At 39.8% G+C, this 8,748-nt stretch overlaps 1 non-coding gene across 1 annotated transcript; it reads right to left on the bottom strand.

Moving 5' to 3' along the window:
• Positions 1-660: 660 nt before the first annotated feature.
• On the bottom strand, positions 661-764 carry LOC126933306 (small nucleolar RNA U13). Its single transcript, XR_007718542.1, has one exon. It is a non-coding gene; the product is annotated as a small nucleolar RNA U13 (small nucleolar RNA).
• Positions 765-8,748: the final 7,984 nt, after the last annotated feature.

Genomic DNA, 8,748 nt, shown 5'->3' with positions numbered 1-8,748 from the left:
CACTGGGAGGCCAAGGTGGGTGGATCAACTGAGGTCAGAAGTTTGAGACCAGCCTGACCAACATGGTAAAACCCCATCTCTATTAAAAATACAAAATTAGCCGGGCATGGTGGTGTGTTCTTGTAATCCCAGTTATTCAGGAGGCTGAGGCAGGAGAAGCACTTGAACCTGCGAGGCAGAGGTCTCAGTGAGCTGAGATGGCGCCATTGCACTCCGGCCTGGGCAACAAGGGCAATCTCAAAACAAAACAAAACAAAAAACAGTGGTGTGTTTTGCTGTTGTTTTGTTTTACTATTATCTCTATGTAAGAGGTTATCTTACACAGTTATCTCTATGGTAATATTGAAAGAAATAAACCTAAGGTCCTCCAGGATCAAGATAGTATCCTAAGTGAGAATGTGTAAGCACTTTCTTCTACCAATTCCTCCAGTTATTTCCTGCTGAAATAACTCAACTAGTAGAAAAGGCAAAATTATATCTCACAGTGAGTAACCATAAAAAATTGAACACTGACCTATGAAGTATCTGACAGATTTCTTCTCAGCTCTCAGGATGAATGAACCAGGCAACTCTATGTGAATGTTTGCAAAGAATGAGATCACAGAATGGAAAGGGTACAAAGCCCGAAGAGCAGCACCAGTGTGAACACTTCTTTTTAAATGTCAGACCGGTAATGTACCGACACTGGAACAAGGTCTGAGAGAGGCATATCTCACACTTGAGTGTGAAAACCCAATCATCACATTCATAAACCACAAAAACATCCAGCATGACCTTTTTGGAGATGAAGTTTCACTCTTGCGCCCAGGCTGCAGTGCAATGGCGCGATCTCGCCTCACTGCGATCTCCGCCTCCGGGGTCCAAGTGATTCTCCTGCCTCAGCCTCCCAAGTGGTTGGAATTACAGACATGCACCAGCACGCCCAGCTAATTTTTGTATTATTAGTGGAGACAGCGTTTTGCCATGTTGGCTAGGCTGGGCTTGAAGTCCTGACCTCAGGTGATCCACCCTTCTTGGCCTCCCAAGGTGCTGGGGTTAGAGGCGTGAGCCACCAGGCCCACCCCAGTGTGAACATTTAAAGCAAATGGATTCCGGTCATTGAACAAAGATACCATGGGGAGGAGAAAAGAAGAGTTAAAAGAGAGAAAAAACGACTTCATCAATAATAACCACAACCCAAAATCACGTGTTTTGAGAGAGGAAAAGGTGGTGGGACGTGGTGGAACAGCCGCACGCTGCTGCAGAAAGCAGTCATCTCAAGAAGGGGTGAGTGGACAAAAGGCGTGATGACTGAAGTAAATGGCACACTGGAGAGTGAAAAAAACAAATTATTGAATTAGTTCAAAGGAATCTCTCGAAGCTCAGATGAAAGTGGTAAACAGAGGAAGAATATGAATGACACAGAGACTCCCAAGAGTCCCAATACATGGCTATTAGAAATTCCATAGGAACAGAACTGAACAGATGGAGGAAGGCTAGAAATTTTCTCTGAACTAACGGCCTGAGTTTTCTGACTGAATGAGCTCACTAAATGTTGATTAAGGTAATTCAAGAAAATACTGAAAACTGGGCAGCACCTGCTGACATTTCTCAGTTTCATCTACACAGAAAAATGTTTTTTAACCAGCCAAAGAGGAGACAAAATTGTTTTTTTTTTAAACTAACAGAGAAAATGACTTTCTCAACTAAAATACGGAAAATTAGAAAACATGGAGTAATATTTACAGAGTTTGAAAATTATTAAGGCTCTAGAATACCTTAGTCTTCATTATATGTAAAGAAACGAGATATTTCTGATGCAAAGTCTCAGAAAAAAACTTCCTAGCACTTGTCTGTCCTCTCTGGGCTGGGGTCAAAAATGCTCCAGAAAAGCCTGCCTCAAATGGAAACTGATACAGCACAGCTCAAGGCAGTAAAAGATGTGGTATGGAATACAGTTTGCCAAAATAGGGCATTCCTACTACTGGGTAATAGAGGAGAATTTTAAATTATATACAAATGAATATTTTTATTTTCTTTTTTTTTTTTAGCTTTTTAATCTATTTAATGTTTTATTTATTTTTTTAATTTATTTTTTTATTATTATTATACTTTAAGTTCTAGGGTAAATGTGCATAACGTGCAGGTTTGTTACATATGTATACTTGTGCCATGTTGCTGTGCTGCACCCATCAACTCATCAACACCCATCAACTCGTCATTTACATCAGGTATAACTCCCAATGCAATCCCTCCCCCCTCCCCCCTCCCCATGATAGGCCCCGGTGTGTGATGTTCCCCTTCCCGAGTCCAAGTGATCTCATTGTTCAGTTCCCACCTATGAGTGAGAACATGCGGTGTTTGGTTTTCTGTTCTTGTGATAGTTTGCTAAGAATGATGGTTTCCAGCTGCATCCATGTCCCTACAAAGGACACAAACTCATCCTTTTTGATGGCTGCATAGTATTCCATGGTGTATATGTGCCACATTTTCTTAATCCAGTCTGTCACTGATGGACATTTGGGTTGATTCCAAGTCTTTGCTATTGTGAATAGTGCCACAATAAACATACGTGTGCATGTGTCTTTATAGCAGCATGATTTATAATCCTTTGGGTATATACCCAGTAACGGGATGGCTGGGTCATATGGTACTTCTAGTTCTAGATCCTTGAGGAATTGCCATACTGTTTTCCATAATGGTTGAACTAGTTTACAGTCCCACCAACAGTGTAAAAGTGTTCCTATTTCTCCACATCCTCTCCAGCACCTGTTGTTTCCTGACTTTTTAATGATCGCCATTCTAACTGGTGTGAGATGGTATCTCATTGTAGTTTTGATTTGCATTTCTCTGATGGCCAGTGATGATGAGCATTTTTTCATGTGTCTGTTGGCTGTATGAATGTCTTCTTTTGAGAAATGTCTGTTCATATCCTTTGCCCACTTTTTGATGGGGTTGTTTGTTTTTTTCTTGTAAATTTGTTTGAGTTCTTTGTAGGTTCTGGATATTAGCCCTTTGTCAGATGAGTAGATTGCAAAAATTTTCTCCCATTCTGTAGGTTGCCTGTTCACTCTGATCATAGTTTCTTTTGCTGTGCAGAAGCTCTTTAGTTTAATGAGATCCCATTTGTCAATTTTGGCTTTTGCTGCCATTGCTTTTGGTGTTTTAGACATGAAGTCTTTGCCCATGCCTATGTCCTGAATGGTACTACCTAGGTTTTCCTCTAGGGTTTTTATGGTATTAGGTCTAACATTTAAGTCTCTAATCCGAATATTTTTATTTTCATAGCAATGTATTTTTCCATGAATTCAAAAAGCTGGTCAGGAGTGGTGGCACACACCTGTAATCTCAGCACTTTGGAAGGCCGAGGCAGATGGATCACTTGAGGTCAGGAGTTCGAGACCAGCCTGGCCAATATGGTGAAACCCCATCTCTATTAAAAATACATTTTTAAAAAAAATTAGCTGGGTGCAGTGGTGGGCACTTGTAATCCTAGCTACTTGGGAGGTTGAGGCAGGAGAAGCACTTGAACACAGGAGGCGGAGGTTGCAGTGAGCCAAGATCGCACCACTGCACTCCAGCCTGGGCGACAGAGGGAGACTCTGTCTCAAAAAAAAAAAAAAAAAAATTGTAAGGAACGATATTCCACAAGGACACGTTTATGTGGAAAACTGAAATGTGAAAGTCACGAGCATTAATTAAATAATATTGAATAACAAAACCAGCAAGAGTTAGAGTAATGTTAAATGACTGGTTTTAATGTTTTTGTGAGCCTTCATGCAAATGTTAAGAAATAATTCTCTAAGTGTCGATTGGGGTCTTGGTTGCAGAAAACAATTCGGGTTAGTAGATTAATACACAAAGGGATTATTAAGGGATAAGCTCATAGAATTCTTGGGAGGGTTGAAGAAACAGAGCACAGGCTAAGCCTCTAGGAGCAACAAACATCCTACACCACACAGTAAACCAGGTCGCCACAGGAGCTGCTGCCCTCGCCATGATGAGAAACTCTGGTCCAGTGTAATGACCTCCCTGTAGGCGTTGGCTCAAGAACCATGAAGGTCCAGTGCTTCCCTCTATACCCAGGTAAACTCCTGTCCATGCAAAAGTCTCACATGGGTTCAGAAAATAGGCAGACCCTAAACCCCATGTCTTCTTCCTGGGAGGCTGAAAAAATAATTTTTTGAATTTGTAGTGGTAAAGCATAGCTGGCCCTGGAGGCAAATATTGGAATGTTCACAAGGGTGCTCCTAAGATTCAGGGTCGTTGAAATGACAGATAATCATGACAAAAGACATCATGCATACCAGTGAGTTGATAACTTAGAACTAAACTGCCGTAGTAACACAACAGAATCTGGTAAGTCAATGGAATTTGGGGAACAAAAGACTCAGGAGTTCCTATATTAGGAATGAGTCCATGTAAAGTGGCCACTTCCGATGTTTACTTAGGATAAAGTGTGCTAATATTTTTAATGTCATTTAAAACCAAACATCTTCAATTCCTTTAACTAAAGTGCCGTTGATTGTTTATTGAATTGCTGATAAAATTAAAACGGCTTTTCATGAACAACAAATACATGTTAAGTAAGAAGAAAGGACATGTTAACCACCAAAGTTTATATCAACAGTGGTAAGCCATGTTGACAGTACGTTCCCTTGATAGGACCTGATGAAGGTGTCACTTTACCTCTGTGGTCTTTCTCCCCAAAACCCATAACCAAAATATAGTCATGAGAAACACACTTGACAAAATCAAATTAAGGAACATTCTAACAAACACTTAACCAGTACCCCTCCTACTTGTCAAGGCCACAAAAACACAAGAAAGGTCAGCAACTCTCGCTTACCAGGAGTGCCTATGGAGACTTGATGTCTAAAGGGAATGTTGTGCTCCGGATGAGATCTTAGCACAGACAGGGGGCATCAGGTTACAAGAGGATCTGAGTAAAGGGTGGGCTGTAGTTAATAATAATGTACCAATATTGCGCCATTAGCTTTAAGAAATGTCTCTAAGGTAGGATGTTAATAAAATGGGACACTAAACATGGAAATATATATATATACACACACACACACATATATACATATATGCACACATATACACACATATATACATATATGCACATATATACACACACATATATACATATATACACATATATATACACACCTAGATATATATCTAGATACGTATATATGTACATATATACATATATATAGAGAGAGAAAGAGAAACAGAGAAAGAACTCTCTGTACTACATTTACCATTTTTTCTGGAAACTTAAAATTATTCTAAAATAAACACTTTATTAGAAATAAGCACTCAACTATTAATAAAAGTACATACACATAACAAACGGAAGATAATGAATTGCAGGTGCTATGGAGCAGAGTAAGGCTAGAGCAAGTGAGAAGGAAGGCATGCTATTTCAGAGAGGTGGTCGGGGAGGCCTCTGCTCTGGTGACATGTGAGTAGAGAGTGGATGGAGAGGAAGCAAGCCCTACGTCTACTGAAGGGAAAGCACTCAGAGAGAGGAAACAGTAAGCGCAAAGATGCTGAGACAGAAATGTGCTTGGCAAACTTGAAGAATAGCAAGACCAGCGTGGCTGGTAACTGACGAGAGGTAAGTGGGAAAGGGGTAAACGTGGGTTGTAAATCTCAGTGAGGCTTCAATGCCTCATCCTAAGTGAAATGAAGACCATTAATATGATAGGCTTCAATTTTCAAAGACTTGTTTTGGCTTATTTGACAGAACAGGCTGTCCTTGAGCAAGAGTGGGTTCACAGATACTAAGGAGAAGGCTATTTTATTTGTCAAGTTGAGAAAGGTGAGGGTGGTGTAGACCAGGGTGGTCATGGAGAAGCAGTCAGAATTCTGATATAGTGTAAGACCAGAGGATTAGCTTAAACTGACTTATGGAGAAAAAGCAAAAGGTAGGCAGTAAAATTCTCCACTAGTGGCCTCACTGAGGAATAGTGAAAGGAGGGAGGTAGCAAGTATAGGAAATGAGACAGGAGACAGCATGGATAGAACTTACTTCCAAGGGCCTAGGAAGTCTCAGAAAGGATGGAGACACAGTGCTCTGAAGAAAACGATTGTGGAACAAGGTTACCAACTGCACCTTTATGCTGTGTGGACGTTGTATGAGCTGTAGTAGAGAACAACCCCAGCACTTCTTAGGGCAATAGAGAAATACATGTGTTCAGAGAAAAGCTAAGTTTTGTTTAGAACAAGTGAGTGAAGGGAATTTTCAAATAAGAGATTTACCACATAGATTATTTTGCCGATGAGGGTTTGCAATCCATGGAGCAGAGTGGAAGGACTAGGGTGATGAAGGCTTGTTGAGAGATTGAGTAGGATTAAGTAAAAGAGAAAACTCAGTGAGAGTCTGCATGAGGAGTGCCTCGGGCTTCTTGTTATGACAACCTAAAGAGGGGTATACAGCATGATGAAATTATTCCTAATGGTCTGCTAGGAGCAAGAGAAAAATCAGTTCCAATTATCTCTTTTCTGGGACTGGTCTCTTAGGCTCTTTATAGTGGTGAGGCATAATTGAATTATATGTCCTTCAGAATTAAATAGCATCCCTTGCAAGTTACCTGGAAACTTTTGACAGATACATATCAAATTCCTTGAGTCCTAGACAGTCATGTATAATAACAAAGAAATGTATAATAACATGTATTATACATTTGGTGGTCACACCAATCTGCTAGCTATGAAATTTCAGCTGCCTATTCCGTGAGATCTGGCAACGGCTACTGACTGTAATGATAATGTAATTCTCATCTTTCTTCATTTCTACATGTCTCTTTTTCCTTAATCTGATTTTAAAATGCCCTTGGTTTGCAGAAGTTTGCCTGACTTTTCCTTGTTCTTCCCGGAAGACAGAAGTCTTTCATGTGTACTCTTACATCAGAAAGAATGGATCCTTGGTTAGGTCCAAGGGACGGGAATTTTCTGTTCCTTCCCACTTAATTTAAGGTTTTTATTTTGCAAGAGAAAAGGTAAGGGGAGCAGTCAGTGGTCCCTGCCCATCTCAGAGCAGCAGTCAGTGCTTTCCTGACAGTCCACTAAGCGGGGCTCACTATGTCTGCTTCCCAGATCTCTGTGCTTTCTGTGCATCTGGTAGAGGTTCAATGAAAGAAGCTTGCCAGTGATTGAAAGCTTGCTTGCTGACTGTGATCTTGATCATTTCAAATGCTCTGTATATGCATGGTTGATCTTCAAAAGATGTGTAAAGTTTAGGGGATGACTTTTTCTTACCCATTTTTGTGGTTGCCTACTTTACCTACTTTGCCAAAAATGAAAGAATTCTGTCTATTCTTGGAGGGACTTTTTATTCTGTGGAATTTAGTTCACTTGGTTGTCTTCATCTTCAGCTCTCATATCAGTTTAAGAAAAGTTATGATTGTGTAGATTATCCAGCTTTATCATGTTTTTAAGTGTAGGTGGTATTTTATTGCATTTTTATACTTTTTTTTTTTTTTTTTGAGACAGAGTCTTGCTCTGTCGCCAGGCTGGAGTGCAGTGGCACGAAATTGGCTCACTGCAAACTCCGCCTCCCAGGTTTAAGCGATTCTCCTGCCTCAGTCTCTCAAGTAGCTGAGACTACAGGCACACACCACCACACCTGGTTAATTTTTGTATTTTTAGTAGAGACGGGGTTTTACCATGTTGGCCAGGCTGGTCTTGATCTCTTGACCTTGTAATCTGCCCACCTTGGCCTCCCAAAGTGCTGGGATTATAGGCATGAGTCACAGTGCCTGGCCACAGTTTTATACATTTTAAGCAGAAGTAGGAACTTCTTAACTAAAATTTAGAGGATATCAAAAATACATGGAAAATACAAAGAGAGGCTGAAAACACAGGTCATACAATGTGAAGGTATAAAGTGATTAAAGTCCATTAGGAGAGGCAAATAAGAATGGAGAAGACAAAAAATTTGAAGACTATAGCTAATAATATTTTCAAAACAAACAAAAGGTAACAAACCAAAAATTCAAAGTGCATACACTCTAAGCAGAACAAAAGAAAAGAACATGAAGCTACTAAAAAGGAAAAGCTTAAAAGTTGTTAGAGGGGTGCATGTTGTCTTCAAAAAAGCAACAGTTAGACTGTCAGTTGACTTCTCAAATATAAAAGAATTAAAAAGACAGTGGAATGACATCTTCAAAGTGTTTAAATAAAAGTTTTCCTAGAACGCAAGTGTTTAAAAAGTTCTCTTTGAAGACTGAGGAAAAATACCCTCAAAAACCAAAGACGGGCTTACCTTCCAGTTGAGGTAAGCTAAAGATAACAGCAGATTTTAAAACTATTTCCAAATTGACTTTTCAAACAAACATAATGATGTCAGTAAAAATAGTGGACTAAGACCTCCAAAACTTCACAATACATAAAAGGAATTTCTAAAATGGCAAAAATCGTCCGAATTAACTTATGCAGAACTTCAGAAAATTGCCTGTGGCTTCCTGGGGACTGTTTATAAATTAAGAAAAATAGCTAAATCTTGATAAGAACAGCAAGCAAGCCTTGTGGCATTTGACTTTCCCTAGTTGCATCTCTTGCTGTCCATCTGAGAGATACCATTGAAAAATAACAGCCCACATTGCTATGAAAGCTTCACAACACCTGAAGGAGCAGTATTGTGTTGTAACTTCTTCAAAATCACATCCCTAAATAATTCTCATTATAATTCTCATTATGGCACCTGTCTAATGGTTTCCACAAAGACCTGACTTACAGAGGTAACTCAGAGCTCACCCA

Source organism: Macaca thibetana, chromosome 12, assembly GCF_024542745.1.
Source record: "Macaca thibetana thibetana isolate TM-01 chromosome 12, ASM2454274v1, whole genome shotgun sequence".
Lineage (NCBI taxonomy): Eukaryota > Metazoa > Chordata > Mammalia > Primates > Cercopithecidae > Macaca > Macaca thibetana.
This window is presented reverse-complemented; position numbering and strand designations above follow the sequence as displayed.